This window comes from Dipodomys spectabilis, unplaced genomic scaffold (assembly GCF_019054845.1).
Source record: "Dipodomys spectabilis isolate Male_0828 unplaced genomic scaffold, ASM1905484v1 ptg000529l, whole genome shotgun sequence".
In the NCBI taxonomy this organism is placed as follows: domain Eukaryota; kingdom Metazoa; phylum Chordata; class Mammalia; order Rodentia; family Heteromyidae; genus Dipodomys; species Dipodomys spectabilis.
Window position 1 is genome coordinate 2,177,518 of NW_024871206.1, and position 17,416 is coordinate 2,194,933.

The 17,416-nt window shown below is 34.5% G+C and overlaps 1 non-coding gene across 1 annotated transcript; it reads right to left on the reverse strand.

Annotated features, from left to right (window-relative positions):
* Nucleotides 1-16,985: 16,985 nt before the first annotated feature.
* Nucleotides 16,986-17,092, reverse strand: LOC122099685. The gene has a single exon (XR_006145988.1). It is a non-coding gene; the product is annotated as a U6 spliceosomal RNA (small nuclear RNA).
* Between the last annotated feature and the right edge of the window lie 324 nt (nt 17,093-17,416).

Consider the following 17,416-nt stretch of genomic DNA (forward strand, 5'->3'; position numbering starts at 1 on the left):
CTGTGCTTCAAATGGTAGAGTGTTAACATCGCATATAAGAGCTAAGCAACAGTACCTAGGTCCTGAATTAACCCCAGTACTGCCTCTCATACACATATAGCCCTTATATGTGTATACACATATATAAGGGCTATATTTTCTAACTAATTTTCTTTTTATTGTGAAAATACTGTACAGAGAAATCCATAATCTTACACACATGCTTCATAATTATATGCCCTTGTTTAGGTTTCATAGGGAGCACAATATATCCAGCCTCTGGATCATTCTTGTAATCTTAGCTGTTCACAAGGATGGTATCTGAGTTTGATGACAACCCAAGCTAATAAATCCTCAAATTCTTATCTTCAATTAAGTAGAAAAAGCCAGAAGTGGAGATGTGGTTCCAGTGGCACAGTGACAGCATTGAGTAAAGCAATTTAAGCAAGAGCTCCAGACCCTCAGTTCAAACCCGAGTACTGGCCCACCAGTACTACAAAAGCCAACCTCCCCCCAAACACCAAACCAAAAATATGTCAAAATATTTTGTAACTTGTGAAGCAAAATCCAATGAGGCAACATAGTTCCTAGTTTGTTGAAGAGTTGGCCGGGAAACCACAAATTCAACATGTGTTCAAATGACATAACGAACAAGCAACCAAGTAAAATTTCCCAGTAATGAAACTTCCTTAGTGTTCACTGTGACCCCTGAAAAAGAGACCTTTTTCTATGCTTTTTGAAAATTGGTGTTTTTTTCAGTAAGGTAAATAGTATAAACCTTTACTGTAAGTTATAGGAGTCATTGGAAGCTCCAATTGAAGTGAATGTACAACAAAAAGCATACAATATTACAAGTTTCTATGCCTCTGTTGAAACACTAGAAACTTGTTATAGTGTGGCCTCTCTGAAAGAGAAGGGGGATGCTCAGCATCACTGGTCATAAAAGAAATGCAAATCAAAACCAAAATCACATTTAGATCCCACTCACCCCAGTTAGAATGGTCATTATAAAGAAAACAAATAATAATAGATGCTGGGGTGGATATGCCTAAATAAGAAACCTACTACACTGATGGTAGGAATGTAAGCTGGATCAACCACTCTGGAAGGCAGTATGGAAATTCCTCAAAAGACTAAGCATAGAACTCCCTTAAAATCCAGCAATCCCACTCCTCACAGTTATCCAAATGATCTCAAACTTGGGCACGATAAGCTACCAGCACAACTATGTTCATTGCAGCATTGTTTGCCATAGCTAAGATATGGAGCCAGCCCAGTTGCCCCTCAATAGATGAATGGATCAAGAAAATATGGTATATTTACAGAATGGAATTTTATGCTTCTATCAGAAAGAATGGCATCGTCTCTTTTGTAAGAAAATGAAAAGACTTGGAAGAAATCATACTAAGTTAATCAAACCAGTCCCAAAGAAACATGAGCCCTATGATTTCTCTCACTTGCAATGATTAGCATTAGCCTATTACTCCTGAAAGTGTATCATAGTAGTGCAGGAGTTATGAATATATACATGACCATACAAAATGATGCTAACTGAAATGAATGCTAATACATAGAAACGGCAGGTCTTCTTTTGTTTAGTTGTTAAGCTTGATGTAACCAATGTACTGCAGATAGTTCATTTTTCTTACTTTATGTTATTTTTCTTCTCCTATTGGTTTTATCCACGGCAATTCCCATCTGTGATTCTAGTACCCTGAATTCTGTATATGCATTTATCTGAATTGGGGGAAGGGAAGGGAAATAACAAAATGCTGAAAGAAGTTTAAATGGTGATGCATTGCAACAATGATATTCACAGGAAATTAACTTTACAACGGGGAGGGATTGGAGGGAAGGGACAGAGGGAGATAAACACTGGAGTGGGTAAAAATGTTCTTTGAGAAATATAACTTACTCATATAACTGTAACCCTTCTATACAGCATCTTTATAATAAAATAGATTTTTAAAAATATAAAAATTAAAATTTTTTCATAAAATCTCAAGCTGATACCAATGGAACTTCTCAGTTCGTGTCAAAGAGATTTTCAGGACTTTCAAAAAGCTAGTACTAAGTACATATAAACACAATTAAGAGATAATGAGAAAAGTAGCGCTTTTTATTTTGTTAGATGAATAAAGGAAAATTTGTTTTTGTTTCTGTTAACATAGAATATGTGTTTGTTATCTAAGCTTTTCCCAAGTCAGACTAATCTCTTTTCCTTAACTTTCTTTGGTATGTATAACTTGGACATGTAATCTGAGATATAAGAAGTATTCTTTGTTCAATTTGGAGGCACTCCTCCCTGGTCAAGAAGTTAAACTGGAACACCCTTCACACTTGCTGTGGTTTCTCTTGCACAGCTTACTGAGGAACTTAGGAGTTTGAGAAAATGACTGCTAATTAAGTGCCTCTTACTAATAAGAATTATTAGTAGAATCTGAAAACATATTTGGGTAATAAATAGACTAGAAAATGGTTAGGTTTGCTATTTTATATCACTATATTTCTTTTCGCCTAAGTATATAAGCCAGACTTACCCTAAAGACCTAGAAGAAGCAAAATGGCTTATAGAGTTCAGATCATTTCTTTCCGCAGAAGATGACAGCAGCAGAAGATATACAGGTCCACAAGTGGCACAAGGAAGGGAGAGTTTGATTTCTCCTTAAATCTTAGGGTCGAATGCTCAATGAGGAACCCTATGGACAGATAACATCTTAAGGATGTAACAATTCCTGTGTCGCTCCATCTTAAGAAGCTGTCACCAGTCTCCCATCACACTGTAGGTGCCATGCCTGACTGGTGACCTTGACTGTGTCCTGAGAATGTCCAGCAAGGCTCGGTAATGTTCACTGGAGAGTCAGGATTACACTCTAACAGGACATAGAGGAACGTGGTAATAAGGTCTGAGTCAGGGTTTTGTCAGATCTAGATGATTTGTAACAGTCACTACTGTCTTCTGGCTAAGAATGTGGATATATTATCAGGGTCCTGCACACAAATTTATCATAAGTGTTAGTTTGCACCATTTCCTTATGAAAGACAACAAAAGGTCATTAATGCCATCTGACATATTCTCATCAGTATTTACTAGGTTAAAAGCTCTATAAAATCAAGTTCATCATAAGGAAAAATCCCAGACAAAAACCAAAAATGTTTTTCTGTACATATCATATGTGACAAAGTATTAAAAGTTAATGAAGCTGGGAAAGTTAAATGGATTTCTTTTTTACTATGGTTACAACTGTCTTTTACATTTCAACTACTTAACAAAAACAATGTAGGCCAATCACAGCCGGTGGCTCACACTTGTAACTCTAACTGAGATCTGAGGAAAGTGGATTATAGCTAGACCAGGTTAGAAAAATCTGTGAAATTTTGATCTCCAATTAACCATTCAAAATCAAGAAGTGAAGTTTGGTTCAAGTCGTATACAGCTACCCTTGATTTAAAAAAACTAAAGGTCAGCTCCCTGAGTTCAAGCTCCATTATACACACACACGGACACACACACACACACACACACACACACAAACACATTTTATCTCAAAAATAGCCAGTGACAAGGAAACAGAAACAAGATGATATTTTTCTTTGTTTTCTTTCATTTTTGTCATTTTTCTTCATTTATCTCTCTTGGAGAAGTTAAAGGAGTCATATTAAAAGAGAGACAAATGATGAACATGTGCAACAGTGGTATTCAATTGGTACTATATTGAAAATGACCTATGCAACTTGTTTGTGGGGAAAGACTGGAAAACTAAGAGATGAAGGGAAAGGGTAACATTGTCCAAAAAGAAATGCACTCAGGGAAGTAGAGTTGTGGCTCAATACGAGTGCCATTCTTCAGCAAAAGAGCTCAAATCAGTGCTCAGGGCCTTGGTTCAAGCCTGATTACTGACTGAAACAAAAACAAATAAAAAAGAAATATAGTCATTACCACACGTATGTAATTATCCCCTCTAAAGCAAAATAATGAATAAGAATAAGAATAAGAACAAGAAGGAGGAAGAGGAGGAGGAGGAGGAGGAGCAGTAGGAGGAGGAGCAGCAGGAGCAGCAGGAGCAGGAGCAGGAGGACAGGAGGAGGAGGAAGTTAATAAAACCAAACCAGTGAGAGAGAAAAATTGAGAGAGCAAGGGAGGGGGTGACATTTCAAAAAAGAAATATATCCATACCTCACTTATACGACTAAAAACTCTGTGTAACTCGTCTTTGTAATAGTAAAACAAAAGAAAAAAAAACAGAAATATAATGTTGGAGGTATAACTCAAATGTAAGATCTGACTAATATGTACGTGATACCAAGTTCAAAACCCATTATCAATTTCCCCTTCAAAAATGGCTCTTCTCATCAGGTGTGCTTTCCCTAGCTTATGAAAAGGGGTGCAACCAGTTAAAGAGAGAGAAAAATAAGCTGTCAGGCACAGAACTGTGCTTTTAAAGAGCAGTACTTGCTAGAACACGTGTTGACTAGAACAGACGATGACTCCATGTTTTCTGAAATAAACAGACCTAGTTGAACTTGAATACAGGCTCCACTGTATATGAGATAAGGTCTCAAAATTAACTAAAGTCTCTGGAGATCAAAGTCTTCATAGTTAAAGTGAGCATAACAATACATATCTCACATTATGAGATCTGGATGTCATCAAACCTGGAGTGGGTTTTATCTTAGGTGTGTGTGAAACACTCAAACACTGCTGGCAGGAGTATAAACTGGTAGGATGTTTACTATATTACTTAACAGTAATACAGCAAGGATACAGCTCATGCTTGTTATCTTACAAAAGAGGCAGAGAAAAGAGGATCAATGTTCTAAGCCGGAACAGGAAAATGGATCAGACTCATCTCCATTGACCTCTAAAGAAGCTTGAGGTGGAGTTTGGTTCAAGTTGTAGAGTGCTAGACTTGAGCAAAAATCTCAGGAACAGTGTCCAGGCCCTGAGTTCATGCCCTAGGACCAGCACAAGCACAAACACACACACACACACACACACACACACACACACACACACACACGCACTCACACACACCACACAAACACACACACACAAACACACACACAATTTTGTATATTCCTATCACCCCACACCCCACTTAACAATACTTTCCCACTTCCAAGCTCACCAGTTGTTCTTGTTTTGTTTTGTTTTAAAAGGGACTTGCTGTGTAGCTCAGGCTGCTCTTAAGCTTACAATCCTCCTGGATGCTGTGATTACAGGCATGTCTACCATAATTAGCTTCACTCAGTAACTCTATCTATAACATTTTTTTGCAAGAAATTCATTCATACTCATGAAGATATGTGACTTAAAGCTGTTCATATTAATATTCTACTGTACAAAATATAAATAATATAGCTGGACATGGTACTATACTACCACATGGTAATGCCAGACAGTATTAGGAGTTGAGGAAAGCCAGATTTACACTGCAGAACCTTGTCTCCAAGGAAAGAAAATCTATAAATATAAATCTACTATGAGAAGTACAATATGTTAAATTTATGTAATGGAAATTGGTTATTGTTAATGGAAATAAAATCTTGGCAGAAATTTTAAATACATACATATGTATATATATATTTAAATTTTGAGAAAGAAAATTTAAAGTGGTATTATCTGCATTTTTCAGTCTGTCACCTACCTATTTACTGACACAATAATTTCTGTTTAGTCTTCACAAAACACTGTTCTCTCACATAAGTACAAAAAACTGCAAAACAAAAAGTAAAAAAAAGTGCATTAACATAAATGCAAATGTAGTTTATTCCCTACCATAATAATTTGGAGAAAACATGGATTAAGTTAATGGCACTGAATACTGCTCAAGAAGGAGAGGCAAAGAGAACGTAGATTATCTCTCTCTCTCTCTCTCTCTCTCTCTCTTTCTGTGTGTGTGTGTGTGTGTGTGTGTGTGTGTGTGTGTGTGTGTGTGTGTGTGAGTTCCATGAGTAAATAATGGAGTCAGAAGTTGCCCTAATATTCCTGTTTAATCTTTTTGTGCAAAGCTGACACTCTACCATGAGAGCCACAACTCCACTTCTAGATTTTGGTTTCTCAATTGGAGAAATATCTCAGATTTTTCTGCATAGGCAGCTTTAAACCAGGATCCTCCTATTCTTCCTCTAAAGTAGCCAGGTTTTAAAATATGAGCCATAGGTGGACAGCAACTATATTAATATTTTTGCATGTTTAAATGAATTTTTAGAGTAAGACATAGATGTTACTTTTGAGAATGTAGGAAAATAGTAATTAATATTTAAGAGATTTTAAAGCATACAAAGCTGAGAATAGAATTTAGCTGATAATAGAATGGAATAAATCAAAATTACCTATGACAGTTTTCAGTCTGTGCACAGAAATGATTGCATTTTTGGAGCTCAAGGCCATCAAATAGCTGAGCTCCAGCTGGCTGCTATGCTCATGAGGCCAGCTAGTGCTATTCACAAGAATGTGATGCTGTTGGATGGCATGGATCAGCTTCAAGTTCAGAACCTGAAATATTTCTATTGATCTAGAAGTGGAAACACACCAGGACAGAATGTGATTAAAATGCTGAATGCAAAATCCATTGAGTCCAAGGAAGACAGAATAACTCTTTCTATATCTGAAAGAGTATTCTCTCACCAAGAATCCTGAGCCGAATATGGTGGTCAATGTTTGTAATCTCTGAACTTTAGAGGATGATTTAGAAGTTAGCTTGAGACCAGCCTATGTTTTAGGCCAACAGAAGGACACATAGTAAAATGCTATCTTAAAACAACAACAACAACAACAACAAAAGTCCCAATAACTGGGAATGTGGTTAGTGGTAGAGTGCTGGCCTCGCATGCATGAAGCACTTGATTTGATTCCTCAGTATGACATAAGCAGAAAAATTGGAATTGGTACTCTGGCTCAATTGGTAGAGTGCTAGTCTGGATCAAAGAAGCTCAGGAAGAGGGCCCAGGCCCTAATTTCAAGCCCCACCGCTGGCAAAATTAAACAACAACAACCCAATGCAAAATGCTGTTTGTTGAAATAAATATGTTGAAGAAATGTTGATGCTCACTAGAAAATTTTGCTGTAGCCATTCATGATTAACTTTGTTAGGAAAAAGTAAAATAAATTAATGAAATATTATCTGGCATTAGACAGGACATAGTGCGATCTAAAAATGATTGCTGCCTTTGGTGACTTGACAAAACTAACATTACAAATACATTTCTAGATTGTAATATTTTAAGGATACAATCATGGGTTGTTTTTTCTTTTACAAAATAATTTTACTGCCGGGGGCCAGTGGCTCAGACCTATAATTCTAGCTACTAAAGAGTCTGAGAACTGAGAGCCTCTGCTCAAAGCCAGTCCAGGGAGGAAAGTCTGTGAGACCCTTATCTCCAATTAAAGGTTCAGAAAATGTGAAGTAGCACTGTTGCTCAAGTGATAGAATGCTAGACTTCAGCTGAAGACCTGAGGGACAATGCCCAGACCTAGAGCTCAAACCCCACAATTGACAAAAAATAATAATAGTAATAACATTAATTTTAGAGTTACTATTAAGGTGTTATATATAAAGGCTACCATTTCATAAGTTTGTTTCTTTGCTCAAAGAACACATATGTATCTTCATTTCCAACCACCAGGATTTGGCCATCTTCTTTCCAGCTGATCTCTGGGTGTAGAGGGAAAGTGTAATGCAAAGCAATACAAACCAGTTCTGACTATAAATAATTTTTCTCTGCACATCCTAAAAATCAATGATGGTAACATGAAATAAAAAATCCCTAAGTTTACAACATTCTTCTAGACAAGTTAAAGAAATCCTGAGAACAAGTATTTTAAGAATAATTTCAGAGAGATAAATCTCTGGGCCTAGGTTCTGTCTCTGAAATTTATTACTCAAAGCTAGTGCTTGCACTTTGAGCCACAGTGAACCTTCTACTTATCTGGTGGTTAATTGAACAGAAAAGTCTCACCAACTTTCCTATTCAACTTGGCTTTGAACTAGGATCTAGAGATCTCAGCCCTCTGAGTAGCTAGGATTATAAGCATGAACCCCTGGCAACTGGCTAGAATAATTCCTTACCTAACACAGAAGCCAATTAATATTAATTGTCAATCATGTTTAACTTTGTAAAATAAAATTTGCTGAAATGCCTTACAGTAGAAATAAGGAATAAAATGTGTGTGTGTTACAAAGTTCTTACTAAAAGCTACATAATTTACTTGTTTTTTTTCTTTTAAAATTGTGTGTTTTCCAGAATCATACCTTATCTTCCCTTGCTGTTTCTTTAGTTTATTTCATACATGCCCACATCTTTTTCAATTATCATTTCTTTATGTAAAGAGCTTGCACATATATATTTTCAGTCCAAATTCCTTGTATGCATCTATCATCCACATATTCAACTGCCATAAAATCTTGTGAAACAATAGTCACCTCTTTCCATTACTGGATATTAACGTGTAAATAAAATTTACAAAAACAGAGAATAACATCAATAAATGTAACTAGATTTTAATAGTAATGTTAAACATAAATTCAATGTTGATTATTTTCTAAGCAATTTAATAAAAACCCCAAGGAAAAGAAATCAACTATTTTAAGTGCTGATATTGTGGTTTAAACTCAGGATCTTACCTTCTCACTTAAGCTTTTTCCCTACTGCTCATACATGAGCAGTAGGTCCCCTTCCAACTTTATTTTGGGGATTATATAGACATAAGAATCTCATGGAATAAAAAATCAGTTGTGTCCCTATTTTGGGGGGTTCATTTCAATTAACATCATCTTATATGGTCATACGGTACCATGTACTAGTTACTACAAGTAAAGGAAACTAAGGGACTTATGTTTATTTGGGCCTGGCATATTTCACTTAATATAATTTTTTTCACATCTTTCCATTTCCTTACAAATGGACGATGTCATTTTTCTGACAGAGGCATAGAATTCCATTATATATATATATACGCACACACGCATATATATACACATATATATACATAAATATACATATATATCACATTTTCTCTTTTTTTATTGGGAAAATACCGTACAGAGGGTTTGCAATTACATGGGCAATGTAATGAGTACATTTCTTATCAAGAATTGCCTTTTCCTTGGTTTCCTCTTCCCATCCCTTTCCATCTCTGTGCGATTCTTGTCTCCAATTCACTGCCAAAGAAAGCTGGAAGTGGATTCGTGGCTTGTAGCCTACAGCATAAAGCTCAGGAACAGAACCCAAGCCTTGAGTTAAAGCCTTAGAATAGTGCGTATATATACACAAATAAAGTAAGTCACTCAAGTTCTCAACCTTCCATTTCCCTAATCTTAACTTTAATCCTGGTCAGAACCCTAAGAGTATCCTTGATGATAATAGTAACAAGATCCTAAAATTAATGGAAATTAATCGAGTTTAGATACATCCTTACAGATACCCATTGTCTTTGAAATGGTTTGAAATTTGCTCCAAATCCTACAGATTCCCTAACGTGGACTCTGAAATCTATCTTGTTCCCTATTAGGAATCATTAACCTCAAATCCTCATATCATGAAAGATACCATAGTTTCCATTGATCTTAACTTTTACTGAACTGTATATCCAAAAAGAAGCTGCGAATTTATTTAAAATCTACTCTCCTTCCAAACCCTAACTATATATCTAAACCTTACTAGAAACCTAACTCTAAATTTAACCCTATTGAACCCTGAATAGGAAAATTAGGGAAAATATGTAATTTTTGTTAAATTTCGCACTTAGTTTACTTGAAAGTGTTAGTAGAAACTCAGTTTTACCTTAAAGCTTATCATTCCCTAACCCTAATCCTAAACTGAATCAGGAAAATAAACCTAAACCTAGAACTAATGGCCTTTGGAGTCTAAAAGCCACACAAATACATTAGTTTTTGTTCATACTAACTTCAACTCATCTATCTAAAAACAGTTTGTCGTTTCACTCATTGTCTTGTCTATATTGTAACCCTAACCCTAATCCTCACCCTAATCATACTCTAATCTTAATATTATTACCAGTTTTCTATTTCACATTCAACCTAATTATAACTCTACATGTTATTCGAAGATTTACTTTGTTTGACCCTAAATTTTCCATTTCCCTAATGCTTACACTAAGCCTAGCTGGAACTAAAACCTAACTTTCACCCTAATGATAATCCAATTCTAATGTTTAAGAAAAATACTCTAGTTTTTAATCATTGTAATGAATACTCCAGTTTTCACTCTGGAAATGAGTTTCAGTTTGCCCTAATGCCCACAAATTTTCTGTCTCTACATCGAAACTTACCTTGTTACTTAACATGAGCCATTATATTACTTGTCCTCAAATTCTCTTACCAGGAAAAATACTGTAGTTTCCATTGATTCTACCTTTTCCTGAACCATTGTATCTGAAAACAGTTTCAGATTTCCTTACCATCTAGTCCATTACTTAACGCTAACTCTCAACCTAAACCTGGCTGGAAAACTCTCATTAACCACTACAAGAATGATCACTGAAAAATAAATATAATAATAATGTTATAGTTACTATTCCGCCTCATATGTTTGCTTCTACTACTTGTTAGTGAACACAATTTTATACTAAGAGCTTTCTTATTCGTAACAGTAAATATAATCAGAAGAAAACACTGACCCTAATCTTAATCCGAATTATATGACAATACTAACACTAACATAAGTACACTAGTTTTCACTCATCATTCCAAACATAGGTTTCAATTTTTCCAATATCTAAGTCATTTTCTAACCCAAAACTTAATCTTTCTTAACTGGAACATTGAGAATAACCATCAGCCTAATTGTAAGTAAATTCTAATATTAATAGCAATACTCTAGTTTACATTCATTCTAATTCTTACCAGGCTTCTATTAAAATTTACCTTCATTTTGACCCTCATTTTTTTTCTCCTTCACTCTAAGCCTAAACGTGGCTGGAATCCTAACCATAACCCTGACACTAATCGTATCCCAATTCTAAAATGTATGAAAAATGCTCGTTTTGTGCAATCCTAACTGAAATTCCACTGGTAATTCTTGAAATAAATTTCAGGTTTCCTGTAAACCCTACAGATTTTTCACTCTTAACTCTGAATGTATTTTGTTCCATAATAGGAATCATTATACCCATTGATCTCAAATCCTGATTTTATGAAATACATTGTACTTCCATTATCCCAGTTTTTCCTGAATTCCTAAAAAAAGTTTCAGCTTTACTTAATATTTAACATCTTTTTTTTTCTTTTTGTCGGTCGTGGGGCTTGCACTCTGGGCCAGGGCATGATTCCTGAGTTCTTTAGCTCAAGGTGTGCGTTTAACCAATTGAGCCACAGCACCGCTTTTGTGTTTTATGGTGGTTAATTCGAGATAAAAGTCTCATGGACTTTCCTGCCTGGGCTACCTTTGAACTGCGATAGTCAGAAAACAGCTTCCTGAGTAGCTAGTATAATAGGCGTGAGCCACTAGTTTAACCCATTTCTTTATTCTATCCTCATCTCCGGTTAACCAGAAACCTAATCCAAATCACATTCTGATTTAACACCAAATGGTTAATGTAAGGAAAATTTTCTAGATTCTATTCAATCGCACATTTTTTTTGGCTTCTACTTCTTATTGGAAAGCTAAAATTTACCTCAAAGCTTATCCTTCCCTAACCCTAACCGGAACAAAAATATCTCACACTTTAAACCAAATTATATCTGAATGTTTAAAGTAACACAGACTGGTTTTCATTAATTCTTACCATTCATTCTTCTTAAAATATGTGGCAGTTTTACACAATGTCTTACATGTTTTTCTCATCCTAACCCCGCTCTAACTGGCACACCTTGCCTAATCCTTTTACACAATGTCTTACATATTTTTCGCATCCTAACCCCGCTCTAACTGGCACACCTTGCCTAATCCTAAAACTATGTATAACCAAATCATCATGTTAATAGCAAGCCACTTTTTTCATATTTATCCTAACTCTTGCTCAGCGTGTAGGTCTAAATTTTACTTGCATTTTGAACATAAATTTTTAAGTGTTTTTCTATTTCCTGTCAGGTTTTATTTTTCATTATTTTTTAAAAATTTTATTTTGTTGAAAAGATGCTTTAAAGAGGGATTAGTTACATGTGTAAGGTAAGGAGTATGTTTCTTGTTGAGCATAGTGACCCACTTCTTTCTTGTTCTCCCACTATCGCATCCTTCCCCACTTCTCATACCCCTCCCTCCCCATGGTGTAAACTTCATTTTCAACATAGTGTCTTGTGCGTATCATTGTTGCAATGGGCCATCCTCCATTTTCAACATAGTGTCTTGTGTGTATCATTTTTGCAATGGGTCATCCTGTGATGAACCTAAATTTTCTATTTCTCTAATCCATTTTCTAATTCTGTCTGGGATCTTAACCCTAACCGTAATAATAATGATAGCTCAATTCAAAAGTTAACAAAAATATTCAGGTTTTTATTCATTCTATTAATTCACTGTACATCTTGAATTAACTTGCAGTTTAGCTTAAATGTTCCAAATTAGTTTATACGCGTATATATAAAGATGTAATTTTATGTGAAAAACAGATCTTTGGAGGAAAGAGCAATGAGAAGGAAATAGAGGGAGTATAATCAAATACATTAAATATATTATGGAATTGTCATTTCTGACATATATTAATATCTATTAACAAAATAACTAAAAATTAAAAAAGAACACACTGCCTTCTAGTGTTCATTAAGAGAGCCATGATCTGTCCTCTGGGGGAAAAAAAAAAACTCATGTTAGATAAACTTTGTCCATGCATAATTTATATTGTTTGCCAATTATTTAACTTGATGAATAAAAATTTTTCGAATAAGATTCCATGACAAAAAATATAAAACAGTTACTTAGCAATTGTTTGAGAAAAAGTTATTGTCATGGGATTTAAGAAACGGAATTACTATTTCCCTACAAAGCAATGAATTAGATTTTCTAATCTAGTATTTGTAGTAAGTTTAGAGAACATAACTGGCATGAAAAACAACTAATTGTGCGTCTTGTTTCTTGAATGAGTGATATTTTAATCATTGTCTTTTATTCAAATAAATACTTAGGTTTACATTTCAAATAAGTGCAATTTTATCTCCTTTCAGAACAAGTACTTACCCTGCAATTAAATGTACTACCATATTCAGGTATTAAGAAGCTAAATTTTCTATGTTTTATATGTAGCTCTACATATCCAGAATGACGATTTTTTATTCATAAATGTCTAATGTCATATTTTTGCTTCATCCATATAAATTGTCTCATGAGGTTGTAGTGAAGGCTCCAGTAACCAAAGTAGTCAAAACCATTTCCTGAATTCTAAACTTTAAATCAAATCATTTTTAAGCTTTGATAATATCATTTATTTTCTCATCAGAGCAATTAAGCTAAAACAAATACTACTTTTTAAACATTTCACTCACATTGTAAAGAATATTAACATAGGTCAAAAAGAGACTAATTATTTCAGACTCATCATATTTGGTGATCTTAGTGTGAAGAATGCAGAGAGTAGTATTCAATACATAGTATTGATTAAATTAAATTATATATCTGGATTTCTAATTTGGAGGTTAATCACATAGAAACAAGAAAACAATAAAAAATTACTTAGGGATCAACAGAAAAAGATATTTGTGCATGTACCACAGTTGCTTTATTATTTTTTAGGTGAACACTGGACTTCGATTTATATCTTGGCTGTTGTTGTGAATAATGTGAATAACAATGAACTACAGATATGTTTATGTTACCCAGAGAGAAATAATCACACGATTGTGTGTGATTATTTCAACTTTGGAGTTCTTTAGAAAACTGCATACTACTTTCTACAACGAGAACACTAACCTGTATTTTGACCAAGAGTGTAGAAAATTTCCTTTTCTCCACAGTGTAGCAAGCCAATATTATTACCTTTTGAGTTTGTTTAAAGGGCAGGTTTTTACTGTGTGCAGTAACCAAGACTGGCCTTAGACTCAAATACTTTTACTCCAACCTCCAATCACTTGGAATTACCAGTCTTTACCACCATACCTGGTTCCTTGGATATTTTTGATAAGAGTTATAACAGTTAAGAAGTAGTATCATAGTAATTTTGAATTACATTTCTCTAATGACCTCTTCACAAAGCATTAAGCCAGCATAGAAGTTGTATTAAATACAAATTTGTAAATCCACAGGCGATTTTCACGGCTTTTTGGAAAACATGTTTATTCAGAAATTTTGCTCATTTTTAATCAAGTTTCTTGTTAATCTCATCTTTAATCTCTCTATAGAAAATTAATAATTAATTCAAGGTAGTAGAAAGGAAAAAAATTAAGCAGCTCCTAACATTTTTAATTTTTTAATAACATGATATTGCTTAAATCATTTTCTGTTAACGCTTGAGACTATATAACTCAATTTAGTTAGACCTTTTACAAGGCTATATATATTTTATTTATTTTATTTTGTTATTACCAAAGCCTGCATGACTCATTTCACTTGGTTTCTTTCAGTCTCATGTAGTTCAGATTTCAAATTGAAGAATAAATGGAAGGAAGCAAATAAAAAATATAGTTCCCCTCATCTGATGATGAGGAAAGTGTTCATCCTTCTAAGCACCTATGATATAATATCAAAAAGACAATTTATTCTTCTAGGTCTTCCTTATCTTTGCGATGTAACGTAAATGATGTAAAACACAACATACTGCTTAGATACTTTGATGTTTTATCAGTTTTGCACATTTTCATATGGATTTCACCTCAGTCTACAACCTTCATTCATCGTTCTGTCTCTGATATTTTTGCACTAGCACGACATAAGATAAATAGTTTGATTTACAGCATAAGAAGTTATCCACCTGGCTTCCTTGGAAGCAGAGCATGGTCAATAGATATTACTTCTGGTTGCTCACACTGCATGTAATGGTTTCTGTACTACTTATCACATTCTATTTAGTATTTAAAAAAGAATGCTGGCTAAACTCAAAGCTCATTCATAGGTTTATGTTAAGTGTTTCACAAGTTTTATTCTCTTAATTCTTAAGATAACATTTGCTATAATGCTAATGTTATTACCATTGTAGCATTGGGAAAAATTGTAGTTAAAGACAGTAAGTGCATGGCCCAAAGACACACACAGTGAGGAAGGAAATGAATCAAAGTTTCCAAAAGTCTTTCAGCAATACCAAGAAGGTGGGTAAAATCTCTCCATTCTCTTACACTCTCAATTCAATATTCATATTGTCCAGGAAATAACAGCCTAGCAAATATTGCCCATAGTGATCGTTTTTTGTCACATTTTGTCTTCAATACAGACTGTGTTGGTGACATTGGGTTATCATGCACAGAGCTGAGCTTACAAATTGAGGTCTGAAGACAGCCAAATTTCTTCTGTCCCACAGTTCCAGTTTCTTTTTTAAAAAGTACTAAAACTTTTAAATATCATCACTTACTATCTTTTAATCTCCAAACGAATTAAATTGGCATATAATCACTCCAGAAGTCTTTCAAATTAGATGATAAAACAGGCCTCCATGAAATAAATTTTCTTTTACTTTTAAAATTATTCTAAAAGCCTTGTGCTGGCTGGTCACACCTATAATCCTATCTACTCTGAATATTTGCTCAGGAGACTGAGATCTGTGGATAACACTTGGGAACCAATCAGCGCAAAAAAAAAAAAAAAACCTTCATGAAATTATTTTTCAAAATGTTTAATGAAGTAGCAAAGAGCCAGGAATTGAGGTGTAGCTTATATAGTAGCTCACCAATCTAGACAGGAAAGGCCTAACAAGACCTTGAAGCCCCGATTTTAAACTCTGAGCACACCAATATACATGCATGTCGTGTGTTCGCATGCACGTGTGTGTTCGCTTGCGTACTGCCGCACACACACACACACACACACACACACACACACACACATTTATTCAAATTACTTTCATATCAGTGTTCTGCATTAATTTCTTTGTTAACGATATTATATGGGTAAAATAGAGGAAATAAACTCTTCCACCTCAGAACATTTTGTATGTTTTTTTTTTGTAATAATACTGTGCAGAGGGGTCACATTTACAAGAACAAGGAAACTCCTACGTTTCCTAACAAGCATTGTTACCTTCTCCTTTATATTTCCCCTATCATCCCTTCCCTCCCACCTCCACAAGTACACTCCCCTTACCCTTCCTTCCTCTGCCTAAATTGTAAAGTTCATTTTTCAACATAGTGTCTTGTGCATCTCATTGTTACAATAGGTCAACCTGTATCCCTATTTGAGCATTTTTTCCCTTCCCCTCCCCAAATTAGAGAAGCATACATACAAGATGTAAGTGCACCAACTTCAAATACAGAGAAAACAGGGGTTATAGCATTGGGAGAAACATACAGAGAAACCAAAAAAAAAAAAAAAAATGACATCGCACATTATAAGTACGTTAGAAACAATAGCAAGAAACAAAAAACCACTAGTGTCCCTATCTTGGGGTTCAATTTCTTTAACATCATCTGATCTGGTTATATTCACATATCTTTTGAAATTTTCTGCTTATCCCAGACATAAATTCGTTATTGAAAATAAGGGAAATCATGAGACCTATGTTTCTTTGGACTTGGCTTACTTCACTCAATATTTTTTTTTTCCATTTCCTAACAAATTGGGAGATGTCATTCTTTCTGATGGAGGCATAGAATTCCATTGTGTATATTTACCACATTTTCTTGATCCATTCATCTAATGGGTGCATCTGGTTTGGTTCCATATCTTAGCTATCGTAAATAATGTTTCAATAACTATTGTTGTGTTGGTAGTTTTAGTATGGTCTTGTTTATGATCATTTGAGTAAATCCCCAAAAGTGGGATTACTGTGTCATAGGGGAGGTTTATGTGGATTCTTCTGAGGAACCTCCATACTGCTTTCCAAAGTAGTTGAACAAGTTTACACTCCCACCAAGAAGGCAGTATGGTTCCTTTGTTGCCACATACCTTTCAGCAGCTGTTGTTGTAAAAATATGGAACGCTCGAAGAATTTACATGTCATCCTTGTGCAGGGTGCATGCTAATCTTCTCTGTATCATTCCAATGTTAGTGCTTGTGATGCTAAATTGAGCACAGTACATTTATTATATAGAAAGTATAATTTTTATTGATTTTATTAAACTAGACAATTCAACAAAAAGTAAGTTCAAAAGAATAGTTGTGAAATTTTAGAATCATGTATTTCTTACATAAGCACACATTTAAGAATAAAATCAATATAAACATGCCAAAAACAAAATAATTCCAGATATTTGTAGTTCAAGAGATGTGTAAGAGGAAGAATTCAATTATTCTATACAAGGCACCTGTCAAAATGAACATTGCAGCAACTCTTAAGTTTTAATGTTTTAAATATGCTTAATTTTGGGATTTTGCTTATATATGCCAAAAATAGGAC